General features: G+C 40.0%; 1 protein-coding gene across 3 annotated transcripts in view; it reads left to right on the plus strand.

The window, feature by feature from the left end:
* LOC149175652 (alpha/beta-Hydrolases superfamily protein) overlaps positions 1-17,143 on the plus strand; it is a 229,962-nt gene that overhangs the window by 84,498 nt on the left and 128,321 nt on the right. The window lies entirely within an intron of this gene.

Below are 17,143 nucleotides of genomic sequence, written 5' to 3' on the forward strand. Positions count from 1 at the left end.
AAAAACAGATAAGTCCGCTGGATTTTGAGTCAGATCTAAAATTCTACTTTCTCCGTATGAAATCCAATGAGGGCGAAACCACTCTCAAACATCTTGAGTCATTTCATGGTAATGCTAAAAATTTAAGTAAAAGGATGAAAATGAAAAATAAAGGAGAATATCACTTTTACTTTAAGAATTTAACTATGTTGCCAGCAAACGTGGGTGCGGGGACGGGGACGGGGACGGCATTTTTGGAAACAGGGTGCGTGGGTTCGTCGGGTAATATAATAATATTAAATTTTAATAATTATATTTTATAAATTATAAATTTATAATTAATAATATATATGAAATTTGAATTTGTATATTTTTTCAACTTTAAACAATAAAAGTTTAATGATAATCATTTAAATGGGACAGATTTTGTCACACACAGCTGACTGAGATACACTAGCCAAGTTTCTTACAAACTCAGGAGTACGCTCAAAAATCCTAAAGTATTCTGAGTTCTCAAAGACTCAACATTTTAAACTTTATTTTATTGGGCTGCCTTGTGTGTTTGGTGGGACAGCAGTGAAATATATGCTACCAGCAACCATAATTTATACTTTAATGTAGCCACAAGCCTAAAAAAAAACCACAGAATTTATATGTTAATGACAAATGTAATGATTCAATTTTTCAAAAATTAAAATATATATACTATGAACTGTTTTTCCTGAACAAATTCTGAACCATTTAATTGGATTTTGTTGATCCATGGTGAAATTACATTGCAAGGGCAAGCAACACCATTGTTAGAGGGTAGATAATGAACTGGCTTGAATGTTGTGTAGATGATTGAGTTGAAAATTTGAAATACATTCTCACTGAACGGTTTATATTGTAAAGAATAGCACAGAGCTATATTCAGTGTATGAATGCAATTATGTAATGCCATTCATTAATGCAAAAAATGATGAAGATTTTCTGCGCTTTATTAATCTAATTGCAACTATTTCAGGTTAAAAGAACTGAAACGTATACTTCTCATATTATAGTATATAATATAAAAAATTAAAAATTTAACAAGTTTGGGCTGAGTAGAGGTAAGTTTGTGGCATTGTCATCTCTGTTTAGGGCTTCGGTTGGGTATAGGAGTCTGCATAGGGAGGCCGAGGTCTGTTCCTTAGTGAACAGTGAGCTGTTTTGTGTAAACAGTGGCATGAATCAAGCCCTACAGCTCAGCGTTTGACAACAACAAGGAGGAGGGACTATGCCGCAGCTGTAGGAGGCAAATTGAGTGTATAAAAGTGGACTGACAGTTGTGGCTCATGTTGCAGACAGTCCGAAACAGCAAGAAATTGTGACATTCATTCCGACAATTCTGCTTAATGTAGTTGAGCCCCTGTGGGTGTTCACTGTTCAAATGTGTAATATAATGCACCTATATTTTTCACACGCAGGTCTTGTGAAACTTTTTCATGGGATAATAAAATTGAAAACGAAAACTTGTAAATACCACTGCCGCTGAAGCTGCTCTATCCACTGCCGCTAAAGCTGCCCATTGCTGCTGAAGTTGCCCACTGCTGCTGGAAATGGTAAACGGGGACGGCTCAAGCCTCAACCAAATGGAAAAAACTTAAAAGTTAAATGAAATTAGTAATCACGTATCAGATATTTTCTTGTGTGCGTTCATAAAGAGTTAAAGTCTTAAAGATTTAGGGTTTTTAAAGTTTTTTACCTTTGTTATAAGTTATTTTTTAAATTTCAATAAAAAAAATTATTTGAAAATTAAATTTTTAATATAGTTTTTTTTTATGAAGAACCCAAAGAACCCAACCTGAAGAACCCGAAGAACCCAAGAACCCGCTAAAGGAAAAGAACCCAATTTTTTTTTTTTGAAGAACCCGGTTCTTCATGGAAGAACCCGGTTCTTCTGGGTTCGTCTGGGAAGAACCCGTACTGGAATTCGGTACTTGGGTGCGGGAACCCGGGACGGGTTCGAGAACCCCACCCCCGGGTGCGGGTACCCGTGCAACATAGGAATTTAACATTACCATGAACTGCATATCAACACTAGGGCAAAAATTCACTTTTATAACTTTAGACACGCATCTAGAAGTCACTAACATACCCTAAAAAAAAGTTAATGAGGAAATGTGGGTCGTACGGCCGTGCAACGCGTTTCCAGCTGTATTGGCCATGTTTCCGTTTCGGGAAACGTGGCAGTACGGCCAGACACACGTTTCACGGCCGTACCAAACGCGTTTCCGCGTTTCGTACCAGTTTCCGTACGGAAACAGACCTCTGTACCACGTTTCCTGCAACATAGGAAGAAAATAAAGATCGTTAGGTCCGACAATAGCGGGGAATACATCTCAAATGAATTTATAGACTTTTGCAAGATGGAAGGAATTAAGAAGGAGACCATTGTGCCCTACACTCCTGAGAAAAATGGAGTGGTTGAGAGAAAGAATAGGTCCATTGTAGTGGCTGCCTGAGTCATGCTCCATGATCAAAAGCTGCCAAAGTTCCTTTGGGCTAAAGCAACAAACACAACAATATATGTTCAAAACAGGTTGCCTCATCAAGCTTTGGACAATAAGACTCCCGAGGAAGTATTCACAGGTGTCAAGCCCGATATTGGTCATCTTCAAATTTTTGGTTGCCCCGTATACTTCCATGTGCCAAAGGACAAAAGAAACAAGCTAGAAGCTACAGGAAGGAAAGGTACGTTTGTTGGATATAGTGAAGATTCTAAAGCATTTAGAATATATATTTCTAGTCAAAGGAAGGTTGAAGTTAGCAGGGATGTAACATTTGATGAAGATGTTGCACTTAGAAAAGCAAGGGACCTCCCTTTGCCTCCTCCTCCTAAAGACAAGAGTGATGATATGGATATTCTAGAAGGTCCTTCTGTGCCTGAATCCGAGGTACCAAGCATATGTTGTAGCTATGTTGTAGGTACCAAGAAGACATGCAGGTACCAAGCATATGTTGTAGCTATGAGCAATATGATTCAAGATGAACCTAGTACCTTTGAAGAAGCCATGAAGGAACAAGTCTGGAAGGATGCAATTGCCGAAGAATATGAGTCTATTATGAAAAATGACATGGGATATTGTGCCGAGACTGAAGGGAAGATCTGTGGTAACCTCCAAATGGCTCTATAAGATCAATCATTGGGCTGATGGAAGCATCGAAAGATACAAGGCAAGGTTCATAGCCCGTGGATTCTCTCAAAAAGAGGGAGAAGATTATGATGATATATTTGCTCTAGCGGCCCGATATACAACCATTCGTTTGATAGTAGCCCTTGCTGCAAGTCAAGGATGGACTCTCCATCAAATGGATGTGAAGACCACTTTCTTACATTGTTTGCTTCAAGAAGAAGTGTACGTTGAACAACCTCTAGGATTTGAAGTTCATGACAGGAAGACCCATGTATGTGGATTGAAGAAAGCTCTCTATGGATTGAAGCAAGCCCCTCGTGCTTGGTATGCTCGTATCGATAGTTACTTGATAAAGCTGGGATTCACAAGGAGCAATGCTTATCTAAACTTGTACTTCAAAACAATCCAAGTTATGTGTCTCATTTTGGTATTATATGTCGATGACTTATTCATGACAGGTGCAGACCCCTCATTCTAGAATGTAAGAGGAAGTTGGCTTCCGAATTCGAGATGAAAGACCTTGGTTTGATGCACTATTTTCTGGGACTTAGAAGTATTGCAAAAGTCAAGCGAGATTTTCCTTTCAAGGAAAATATGTTGTCAAACTTCTAGAAAGATTTGGCATGGTTGAGTGCATGTCCTTGCCTACAGTTATAGAGGAAATTCAAGAATTTGTGTGGAGAAGTTGCTGGACCGGACCTAGCAAATGTTAGTTTTTGCAGCATCAGATGTGTTGTAGCCACAAAATTTGGTGGAGAGGCTAGAATGCATGAGATCTCCAAAACCCAGAAATCGTTTCTGGAAATTCCACCTAGAGATGACTTAATTAGATTATTAACCTATTTTTTAATGTTTCCTAAGTCTAAACTTAGGAAAACTGGTTAATTAATCATAATTAATTAAGTCAAGGTGAGAATAGTCTAGAAACTCACACAGATCGACTTCAAGATGATCCTAGCCCTTGATTAAGTTTTAATGTTGGCCATTTGTGCTCCAACAGAGGGTTGTAAGAAGAAGTTGATGGGCACTTGGAGAATACACTTCAATAGTTCGATTTCCTTGGCAGATCGATTTCCAGAGAGCAACAACAATTGTCGGAGAGCCAGAGATCGAAGCAGAGATAGTGAGGCTGGAGGAAGCATTCTAGATCCAAAGAGTGTATTGTAGAGAGGCATAGATAGCCACAGTGAGGCTGACACAGGGGCTGCACAGAAGCCTCTAATAGGCAGTTCGATTTGCAGATTCGGGAAGTCGTTTCAGAGATCTAAAGGCAGAAGAATTTCGCAGAGGTCGGGAGAAACGTTTCCAGAGTTAGTGGCAAGCATAAGAGGCAACTCAGTGTTAGATCCAGGATGTACGGATTAGTGCCTGCTAAAGCCCATGCAAAGGGTGACGTAGGGCAATTTGTAGAGGGGTTTCAGAGGTCAGTCATTAGTGCCAGATTGCTTGTGGCGTGAGGAAAATTCCTCACAAGATTTTTGCCAGTATTTTCTCTGCAGGATTGCCAATTTTCAGCATCTAGATTGTACTAAGAATTTCTCACTGTTGCATAATAATAAAATCCCTCAGCTGCTGCACTAGTTTTCCCAAGTTGGGTTTTCCAGGGACTTTTGTCCAGAAATAATTATCTTAAATTTTATGTATGTGCTAGTATTTTCTTTGTTTCCAATGCTATTATTTCCATAGTTTTATTTGTGAAAATAAAAGTGTGAATTATTTGATATTTTCCGTTGTAGACAACATATAAATTGTTAAATAAATTAACAATTAGAAAAATAATTTCCAGTTGTTGTGATAGTTTGAAAATTTCACAGCGAGCCCTTCTGAGTATAGAAAATTGGTTGGTGCTATGATGTTTCTCGTGAATACTCGCCCTGACATATGTTTTGTAGTTAACACCTTGAGCCAGGTTATGACCGGGCCTCACCATGTACATTGGGTTGCTACCAAGCAAATGTTGAGATATGTACATGGGACTATTAACCTTGGATTGAGATATGCCGCTAGAGACATTAGACTACATGGATATATAGATGCGGATTGGGCTGGCAATGTTGTCTATAGAAAGAGTACTTCTGGATGCTGTTTTAGTCTGGGATCTGCCATGATATCATGGACGATCCAGAAACAAAAATCTGTAGCCCTTAGCACTGCTAAGGCTGAGTATATTGCAGCTAGCCTTGCGAGTTGTGAAGTAGTTTTGCTAAGGAAGCTCTTTGGAGAGCTATTTGAGTAGTTTTCTGGACACAACAATTATCTATTGCGACAACAAGAGTGGGATTCATTTGTCAGAGAATCCTTTTTTTCCACGACAAGTCCAGGCATACAGAGATCAAATAACATTTTATTCAAGACATGGTGCAGAGAGGAGCCGTGAGACTCCACATTTTGATAGATGAGCAGATAGATGATACCCTCACCAAGGCTTTGTTGAAAGGGAAGTTCTTGGTCTTTAGAGAGCAGCTTGGACTGGTTGATATGAACCTTTCAAATAAGGGTTCGGGCTGATCAAGAACACTGAGCAATGCTCTTCCCCCCTAGTTGAGCTCCCAGGGTGAGGAATGGAGCTATAAGGATACTGGGGATGAGAGATCTCTAACCGATAGGATGTTGAGACCTGGGATATCCCCTAGTCAGAGTATGCCGCAGTTAGCGTCCCGCCCACTTTGTGGGATAACCTCTCCCATCTGGCCAATGGGTTGAGGGACTTGGGATAGAGTGTGATCCCAACCCTTTGCAGTAGGTGGATCTCGCCCAAGTTGGTGGATGCATGTGTTCAACCATCTAACTCTTCAGGGTTAAGATGGATGATCAGGGATAATAGGGTAGAGTGTGATCCTTATGTTGATCTTGTTAGAGTCGGTCTTTATATCTCTCCGTCAGAGATCAAACTCTTTTTTGCATTTCATTTTTAGGTATCTCGCTCGATTCACTCAGTTGCATTCCGCTAGGGGCATGCCATGATCTGACGGAAGGGCCTTGTTACTCATTCCCCTCATGCCTTATCCTGTTGGTTTAGGCCTGTTTGTCGAATCAATTTTAAGGTCATTTACAGTCCTGTTTGATGATTAGATCAGCAGAGGCATTTCAGTCACTAAGTCTAGGGTTTGGTCTTCAGAGTGTCAAATAATGCCAGCAGGCCAGAGGGAGGATCAGAATAAGTTTTTATCACAAAATTTCGTTGTCACACTGATTGATCATGACTTTTCTTCAAAACTCTGTTTTGAAGAAAAAGTCATCTTTTCGCCTTTTGAAATAATTGCCATGTATATTTTCAAAGTTTTTCAGTTGAAGATGTTCACACGCAGCCTCTCCTGATCCTTTGCCGAAATCCAATGTCATCATCCCTGCACAAAATTGAAAGAAGCCATCATTTAAGCTCAGAAAATCAGTATGGAAGCAAGCAGAACAGATGGAAGCGAGAATTAAAATCCTTTTGATACATAAGATGTTTCCACAATTGTCAATTCGTTTGCATGCCAAAGACATCAGAGAAGCCAAAGTGAAACGTGGAGGAGCGAAATTGAGTTGGAGAGCCGAAATTGTGGTGAAGACAGTGTGCGTAGCGCATAGAGCAGGTGGTGCGGCGCACTGGAGGAGCGCGGTGCATTGGGTGCCTCTGCACAGTGTAAATTTACTCCTGCGTGGCGCACACAACCTGCGCGGCGCACACAACCTGCGCGGCGCACACAACCTGCGCGGCGCACAGAGCTAGAACCAAATTTTTGCCACTATTTATGAAATCACAAATCGACTTAACGTCATATGATTCAAAAAAATTTTGTGAGCCCTTACAATTGCTTGTGAAAAGTGTCGGTGTGGTTCGAGAGGAGGCATTGAGTTCCCTCACTTTCGTTTATTCATTCTTGTCCCTCAACAAAAGAAAGCAAAGCATACCAGCAACTCGAGAGTTTGGTTGTCGTTCCTCTTTCCCTTGCATTTTCAAACGATCTGGGCGCCACCTTAACAATAACATATCAGTTTATGCTTTACCTATAGATTTTCAAAGCTCTAGAAATTTGTATGGCGCAAATCTGAACCTTGGCCGTGGAAAATCCACAGAGCTCCGGCAGAAAACAGAGGAGGCGGCCTTGAAATGCTTATGAACAGGCTTGGATTGCCATACTGACTGGTGTATAGCTAAGTTGCACGAAACGGGGAAAAGGGTACGAGTTTCCGAAACGGGAAGCGATACGAAACGCGACCTCCCCAAATTTTGGAAACGGGGAAACGCGAATATATATATATATATATATATATATATATATATATATATTGAAAGCATTTAAATATATATATGTGCAATCATAAAGCATAAATGATACATTATAATCTATTACACTTAAACATTAAGATTTAATTTACATCACATTTACTCATGAAAGATCAAAATGAAAATAAAAATATCGGAATATCCAAAAGCAACCTTTATTATATATCCAAATCTCAAAATCAGCTTTTATTTATATTAATATATGAGGATGCAAGTACAATAAAGACTATAAGGCTGCAAGAGAGAGATCCAAATCATGATTTTCTGCATCCACATCCCATTCTTTAGAAGGACCACAGTTGTATTGGGAGTCTCCTCCTACATAGTCGAACGACCTTAGTGCTCTTGTTAAATACACGTTTCATACCCTAGTGCCTTACATGATCTTGATTATTGGGAATTTCCCCTGCATAGAGGGCTTGGTTCTCTTGATTAAATACAAGTTCCATACTCCAATGGAAACATTGCAATCCCTCCAATCCTGAAATCCTGAAAAACAAATAAGTCTGTTGGATTTTGAGTGAGATCTAAAATTCTACTTTCTCCATATGAAATCCAATGAGGGCGAAACCACTCTCAAACATCCTGAGTCATTTCATGGTAATGTTAAAAATTTAAGTAAAAGGATGAAAATGAAAAATAAAGGAGAATATCACTTTTACTTTAAGAATTTAACATTACCATGAACTGCATATCCCTCAAACTTCCTGATGAACTGCATATCAACACTAGGGCAAAAATTCACTTTTGCCCTAGTGTATAGCTAAGTTGCACGAAACGGGGAAAAGGGTACGAGTTTCCGAAACGGGAAGCGATACGAAACGCGACCTCCCCAAATTTTGGAAACGGGGAAACGCGAATAGATATATATATATATATATATATATATATATATATATATATATATATATATGTGCAATCATAAAGCATAAATGATACATTATAATCTATTACACTTAAACATTAAGATTTAATTTACATCACATTTACTCATGAAAGATCAAAATGAAAATAAAAATATCGGAATATCCAAAAGCAACCTTTATTATATATCCAAATCTCAAAATCAGCTTTTATTTATATTAATATATGAGGATGCAAGTACAATAAAGACTATAAGGCTGCAAGAGAGAGATCCAAATCAGGATTTTCTGCATCCACATCCCATTCTTTAGAAGGACCACAGTTGTATTGGGAGTCTCCTCCTACATAGTCGAACAACCTTAGTGCTCTTGTTAAATACACGTTTCATACCCTAGTGCCTTACATGATCTTGATTATTGGGAATTTCCCCTGCATAGAGGGCTTGGTTCTCTTGATTAAATACAAGTTCCATACTCCAATGGAAACATTGCAATCCTTCCAATCCTGAAATCCTGAAAAACAAATAAGTCTGCTGGATTTTGAGTGAGATCTAAAATTCTACTTTCTCCATATGAAATCCAATGAGGGCGAAACCACTCTCAAACATTCTGAGTCATTTCATGGTAATGTTAAAAATTTAAGTAAAAGGATGAAAATGAAAAATAAAGGAGAATATCACTTTTACTTTAAGAATTTAACATTACCATGAACTGCATATCCCTCAAACTTCCTGATGAACTGCATATCAACACTAGGGCAAAAATTCACTTTTATAACTTTAGACACGCATCTAGAAGCAACAAGAAGTCACTAACATACCCTAAAAGTAAATTAAAAAACAAAATAAAAAAAAAATAAAAAAAAAACACAAGTTAATGAGGAAACGTGGGTCGTACAGCCCTGAAACGCGTTTCCGGCCATACTGGCCACGTTTCCGTTTCGGGAAACGCGGTAGTACGGCCGGAAATGCGTTTCACGACCGTACCAAACGCGTTTCTGCGTTTCGTACCCGTTTCCGTATGGAAACAGACCTCTATACCACGTTTCCTGCAACATAGGTGTATAGGCAAGGAGGAATTCTGGATCCTGCACTTAGAAGGTTTCCGTCTTTTGTTACACTTTAATTTTCACCAGAAGGATTAATCACCTGCGAGGTGCATTTCACCCTCTTTTGGTTGGAAACATTTATGGGATAAATTGTGGCGTGTAAATGGTGACACAACTAATTTCTTCAAATTGAAAACACGTGTTGAGCTTGGCAAATGCGCAGTTGGGACTGTCCATTTACAATGCGTTTTTCCTTCATTAAAGGACAAATCTTTGTTCAAAGCTATTTTTGTTAAAAAGTTGGTTTTCATTCAAACGGCAAAAGTGAAACGTCCAAGACCGAAAGCCTAAATATAAAGCGAAGATATCTACAACAGCAGGAAGATAGGTTGGATTGCCTATGTTTGTCTTTAGTTACGAGATCTACGCTACAGGTGTTGCCTCCTCGTGGGTTATCAAACAGATTTCAAGTGTAACGCAACTCTTCCTTTTGAAGATTATTTGGCTTTTGTTCTCTATCTTTAGTTTTCAGTTCTTGAGCTGTTGTAACAGCTCCTCTGTCTGTCGATCTATATTCTGACAAATTGGTCCTATTTATGGTATTGTAAATCATTTGTAAAGGGTCTGAGTTCTGGGAGTAGTGTGGAGGAAAAACCCAATGCTTTCACTGTACAGTTTTGGTAGGAGAATTAATGACATGATGCAGCTCTGATTCATGAGATCCCTATGGTGTGAGTTTAGCAATATGTTTCTTCTCTGTTTCATATGTATCTTGTTATGTTTTACAGTTCATTCATAATCATTTCCAGTTGAATGTTTTTAAGTAAGAAAGGTAGAATTCAGTTCATTGCTCTGCCTTGGAAAGCATTCATCCTCTGTGTGTCTTCTTCTGTCTGAAAAGGATTCATTATACATGCCCTTTTCAGCCTCTCAACAGTCTTTCCACTCCATATTACTGCAATTTGATTGCTAAACTTCCTGCCTATCTTGCCTCATGAAACACTCTGTGTCTTTGATTTAATTTCTCAGCTCACGCTATTCTTTGTTCCATACAGCCTTGAAAACTCAGTCATTTATTAAACTACCTCTTTCAGATCTATTGACTAGCCTAAAATCAGTTCCCATTTTAAGTCATCTCAAGCCCCATTGAAAAATTTTTCGCTGAGATTGACCCGGAGAGAGCCCTCTCCTGTCCTCGTAGGGCTAGCTACGAGGCTGAGCGTGGTTTGATGTGGACCTAGAACCTTGCCTTTCAGCCTGAGGCAAATCTAGGCTCTAACAGATCTCATCTATTGTCAGGGACTTTGGGATAGAGTGTGATCCCTACGCTTGTGGTAGGTTGGTCTCGCTCATTGTCTTTGATTCCGGTTGGTAGCCATGGCTCCCCGGCGACGATGATGTTGATGATTCCGAGTGGTAGTTTAGTCTCCCCGATGGTGATAGAGACAGGGTGGTAGCTGAAACTCCCCTGCAACATTTCTTCTTCTTTAGATTTGAGAATGTTCAACATGAGATGAGTGGAGACAAGCGGAGATGGTACATGATGACAGGATGACATGATGATCGATAGACAAATATTGACCTGTGGAATTCTCCTTAGTTGAGAGGGGGTGTTAAATTATGCAACTAGAGTCAAATTCCACTTTGGACAACTCATTTGATGGAGTTAATTATTGCATTAAATTCCTCTTTTTGAGAGGACCAAAATCGACCTAAAGATCACTCAAATTGGAAAAGGAAAAGTGTGTTTTTGAATTAATGTCCTCACATATGCAAATTGTCAGGGTCAGCTTCAACATCATGTAGGCTCATGAAGCCCAAACGACGTGTCTTTTCACCCTTCTCAGGGACTTTGGGATAGAGTGTGATCCCTACGCTTGGGGTAGGTTGGTCTCACCCATTGTCTTTGATTCTGGGTGGTAACCATGGCTCCTCGACGACGATGATGCTGATGATTTCGAGTGGTAGCTTAGTCTTCCCGATGGTGATAGAGACAGGGTGGTAGCTGAAACTCCCCTGCAACATTTCTTCTTCTTTAGATTCGAGAATGTTCAACATGAGATGAGTGGAGACAAGCGGAGATGGTACATGATGACAGGATGACATGATGATCGACAGACAAATATTGACATTTGGAATTCTCACTAATTGAGAGGGAGTGTTAAATTATGCAACTAGAGTCAAATTCCACTTTGGACAACTCATTTGATGGAGTTAATTATTGCATTAAATTCCTCTTTGAGACGACCAAAATCGGCCTAAAGATCAGTCAAATCGGAAAAGGAAAAGTTTGTTTTTGAATTAATGTCCACACGTGCAAATTGTCAGGGTCGGCTTCAACATCATGTAGGCTCATGAAGCCCAAACGACATGTCTGTTCACCCTCATCGATTCGTATAAATACAAGAGACCTCAAACCTCATTTGGCATTTCATCACTACACATCACATCTTCTCGCTCCTATTCTTATTGGTTCGTACAACTCAGAGGTGGAAGGTTTTTCCATGATGACAGGATGACATGATGATCGACAGACAAATATTGACATCTGGAATTCTCCCTAGTTGAGAGGGAGTGTTAAATTATGCAACTAGATTCAAATTGCACTTTGGACAACTCATTTGATGGAGTTAATTATTGCATTAAATTCCTCTTTTTGAGAGGACCAAAATCGACCTAAAGATCAGTCAAATTGGAAAAGGAAAAGTGTGTTTTTGAATTAATGTCCACACATGTGCAAATTGTCAGGGTCGGTTTCAACATCATGTAGGCTCATGAAGCCCAAACGACATGTCTTTTCACCCTCATCGATTCCTATAAATACAAGAGACCTCAAACCTCATTTGGCACTTCATCACTACACATCACATCTTCTCTCTCCTATTCTTATTGGTTTGTACAACTTAGAAGTGGAAGGTTTTTCTCTCTCATATGAAGGACAAATGGCTGGTTCTGACAGGGCCGAACTATAGGACTGTTTCTAGGCGTTGACCTTGCTGTAGTGGAAGTTTGACTAGCATTGACCAAGGGTCAAAAGAAGCCTTTTGTCTTCGATTTTCTTGGAGAAGGTCTGTCTCGTCATGCTGAATTTTGGGCACTAAGATTGAGGAGTTTGACTGATGTTGACCACAAAACAAAGCTATATTTTTTCTCCCTCCACTGACCAAGTTTGACCGAAGTTTTGGGAGCTGTTTTAACTGATCCTTGACTAGCAAAAGAGGTCGCATTGATTGGGCATTGACCGAATTAAATTGGAGCAGATTTGACCTTGATTTGACTATTGTTGACTTGACTGGTTGAGGAGTCAACTGTTGTTGACTTTTTGCAGATTTGACAGTTGACCAGATTTGATTCTTCCTCATCGTCGTTGACGTTGGTATATTGATTCGACATTACATTGCTTGGATATTGGATATTGACATTGGATATTGGCTAGCCAAAGTTTGACTTTGACTCTTGGATGGTGTACTTTCTCTGTTGAGCATTTGATGACAATTTAATAGAAGAAGATTTGCAAGGGTTTTCGCCCTAGTGGGGTTTTTCCTTGGTCATTGACCAAATTTGTGTCTCTTGTCTCTTGGCTGTCTTTCATTGTGCATTTGTCTAATTGTTCTATCTACTATTGCTCTACTGTCATTGGATAATTGAAGAAGTAAATTCTTAAATTGGATGCTACTGGATAATGCTGAAGTGATAGTGGCAACATAGAACAAATTGATGAAAAACTAACATCTCCTACAGAGCTGGAAGATGATGCAAAAGATAGTGAGATGCAACAATCAAACAAGCTAGAATTTTCTGCCGTGACTTTCTCTTCTGTTGAGGTTCCTTCAAGAGGTGATGACTGTTAGTTTTTGTAGCATCAGATGTGTTCTAGCCTTGAAATTTTGTGGAGAGGCTAGAATACATGAGATCTCCAAAACCCAAAAATCGTTCTGGAAGTTCCTCCTAGAAATGACTTAATTAGATTATTAACTAGTTTTTAAATATTTCCTAAGTCTTAAACTTAGGGGAATATGGTTAATTAATCAGGATTAATTAAGTCAAGGTGTGAATGATCTAGAAACTCACACAAATCGACTCCAAGATGATCCCAACCATTGATTATGTTTTAATCTTGGCCATTGGTGCTCCAACAGAGGATTATAAGAAGAAGTCGGTGTGGTGATGGAGAACACACTTGAGTAGTTCGATTTCATGAGAAAATCGATTTCCTGAGTAGCAACAATTAGTAGTGGTAGAGAGAGCTTGAGATCAAAGCAATGAGAGAGGCGCAGAGATATTGAAGTAGGAGGAAGGTTTCCAGATCCGGTGAGTGCTTTTGCAGAGAGGCAAGAGATCCACAGAGAGACTGACATTGGGGAAGCGCAATAACCTCTAAAGGCAAAGTCGATTTGCTGGGAGAGATTGACGTTTTCAAGTCCAGAGGCTTGGAAGGAGTCCCAGAGTGCTGGAGAAGCGTCTTTTTGGTCAACAGAAGGCATAACAACTTCATCAGAGTCTAGTCCGAGGCTAGATGTCCAACCAACTATGTAGAGCAGCGCAAAGGCTGATGCAGAGGCTCAGAGGGCCGAAATTCTGAAGGCAAGTCATGTTGGGAGATTGCCTGTGGGGTGAGAAAAATTCCTCTCCATATTTTTGCGAGTATTTCTTTGTAGGATTGTCAATTTTGGCATCCAATTGTACTCAGATTATTTCACAGCTGCTTAATAATAAAACCCTCAGCTGCTGCATTGGTTTTCCCAAGTTGGGTTTTTCCGAGGACTTTTGTCCAAAAATTACTGTGTTATTTTATGTGTGTGTGCTAGTATTTCTTCCAACGTTTATTCTTCCGCAGTTTTATTTTTGTAGGTTGCAGTGTGATTTATTAAATATTTGCTGTAGCAAACAGTAAAGAAATTGTTAAATTAAATTAACAATCAGGAGAATAATGTCTAGTTGCTGCAATAGGATACTAGTTTGGAATTTTCACATGGTATCAGAGCGCAGCTGATCAGCCACAGAGCTCAGAGGCGGGGAGAGAAGGAATTTCGTTGTTCAGTGTGAGTAGTAGATCGAAATTCCCAGGGGCAGCGCAGTCACTTGGCCAAGAGGTCAAGTTACTTGAGGAGATTTGATTTTTTTGTGTGGGGTAGAAAAATTCGATCTCTTCAGATCAATTGATTCCAAAGTCAAAGGGAGCAACTCAATACTTTTCGTGGCGCCGATCTCTAGCTGGACTCAGTCGTTTTGCAACAGTTTTCTAGAGTAGAGCTAGTGTCGGGCGGAAGGAAGAAGAGCACACATTGAGGGAAAATTTTCCTCTGGGAACTTCTTGTCTCAAGAAGTTCAATTTTTCCTTGCAGATCAACAGTCGTTGTGAGAAACTCCTCTCACTCCGGAAGGGAGTGTGAATAACAGAGCAACAACTAAGCAGAAGGAAAGAGGAGATTTTCGACATTTTGTTGAGATGGCCAAGGTTGGGTTGAGAGATCGAGATACGTTGGATGGCTCCTCCAACTATGTCATCTACAGTGTTGCGGGGGAGCGCGCCCCCCCCAATCTCTCTCCCAATCTGCGCTTTGGGCGGGAGCGACTAGGGAGCGGGTCAAGAATGCGCTCACGAAAAAAAAATTCAGCTCCCTGCCTATTGCCGGAGCGAAGTAGGGAGTGATCGCTCTCGTCGCTCCGGGAGCGGTCGGGGAGCGATCGCTCCCGATCGCTCCCGGGCTATAAAAAACGCTCCCGGTTGGTGAGCGACAAAAAAAATTCGCGCGTGGAAAAAAATAAAGCGTCGCCGATTTTGGGGATAAAGAGGGAGGGAAGGGAGGCAGGGAGGGAATATAAATAAACCCTCCCTCCAATCAATTTCATTATTTTAGAAGAGAGTGAGAGTGAGAGCAAGAGGAGAGTAAGAGAGGGTGAGGAGCAAGAGAGAGTGAGGGGCAAGAGAGAGCAAGTGAGAGTGAGAGCAAGGAGCAAGGTGCAAGGAGAGAGCAAGTGCCAAGGAGCAAGGAGCAAGAGAAAGCAAGGAGGGGAGATTGGAGGCCAAAGAGGTAGGTTCTAGCAATTTGTTTTTAATGTTCATGAATCATTACTAAATAAAATTATAAATAAATAATTTTTTTTCTCCCATTCCCATTCCCATTCCATTTTTTTGCAGATTCAAACATCATGGTTATATTTCTTGGCATTTTCTTCTTCTTGGTTCCTTTTTTGGTTATTATGGTGTTGGAGAGTAGAAAAAAGAGGGTTGAAAATGAAGAAGGGGGTCATAGTGGATTTGATGAAAACCCCGGTGAGGAGGAGCTGGAGGAGAGTGAACATGAGTCAGCTAAAAAAACTAAACAAGACCAAACTCCATTGTGGAAATATGTTAATAGGTCTGAAGTAGGGAAAGGGGGTGGAACCACTAAATTTCATTGCCTCCATTGCAACAATAATTACACAGCTTCATACACTCGTGCCAGAAAGCACCTCTCCGGGAAAAGGCCATGGGATGGAGATGAACAAATAGGAATCAAAACTTGTTCAGGTGTGTCAGCAGCAGATAGAGCCAAATACATAAGGGAAGAGGAGGAAGCCCAATACAAATCTAAAAAATCAAAGGGTTTCTTTGAACCAAGCTCACAATCACATGCACAAAGAACTCCTTCAGCATCCTCCCAAGGCAGTGGATATGGAGTCACAGGGTCAGCAGGTTTAAGGCGTAGAAGCATATCATATTTCCTTGATGAAGGGTGTAGGAATGATGTGGATTTAAAAGTTTACCGGTTTCTCTATGCATGTGGGATACCATTCAATGTTATTCGCTCACCTTATTGGCACGAAATGGTTTTTGCCATAAATGATGCCCCTAAAGGATACAAGAGCCCTGGGTATGACAAGGCAAGAACTGTCGGATTTGCTCATGAAAAAGCAAAAAATATCACATTCTTTGAATAGAATGACAAGTTCTTGCACTGACCATGGGGTGTCCATTGTATCTGATGGATGGACAAATGTTAAAGGAAAGCCATTGATAAATGCTCTTGCTGTGTCTGTTAGTGGTGCCATCTTTCTTTCAGCATATGATTACTTAGACAAGTTCAAGACCGACATCAACATTGCAGAACCATTACTTGAAATAATTGAGCGTATTGGGCCATACAATGTCATCCAAGTCATCATTGATAATGCTCCTAATTGTAAGGCAGCGAGAGCAATTATTGAGGATAAATACCCCAACATATTTTGGTCTGGGTGTTTGGTTCACACAATGAACCTTTTGATGCATAATATTGTTAAGAACAAAAACGAACAATACAAATGGATTGGTGATTTGTACAAGAGGCAAAGAAATGATAAAATTTATTACAAATCATAGCAATACCCATGGCCTTTTCCACAGTCACTCAAGATTGGAGTTGTTGAAGATTTCGAGGACTAGATTTGGTAGCTAGTACCTCACCTTCAGGCGCCTTTTGAAGGTAAGAGAGTCATTGGCTAGCATGGTATTAAAGGAAAGGGCTACAAATGCAGCTGACAGGCAAGGTTTTGAACAGGTGGAGGAGGCCGCTCTTGATGGTATGTTTTGGGCACGTGTGAGGCAAGTATTGGATTTTACCAAGCTCGTTTATCACATGATTCGGTTTGTAGATACAGATAAACCAATGATTGGCGAGGTGTATGAGCAGATGGATACCATGTTGGGGCAAATAAAAGATATTGTTCATAACAATGATCCCAACTTGTGTACAACGATTTTGTGTGTATACAGTGGGATAAACTTAATGTTGCACTACATTGCTTGCCAATATCCTTATGCCAAAATGCTACCCTGCATCTTGGTTGGGCCAACCTG

This window comes from Pinus tabuliformis, chromosome 4_1, assembly GCF_031772625.1.
Source record: "Pinus tabuliformis cultivar Carrire ecotype Pingquan chromosome 4_1, CPIR1, whole genome shotgun sequence".
NCBI lineage: Eukaryota > Viridiplantae > Streptophyta > Pinopsida > Pinales > Pinaceae > Pinus > Pinus tabuliformis.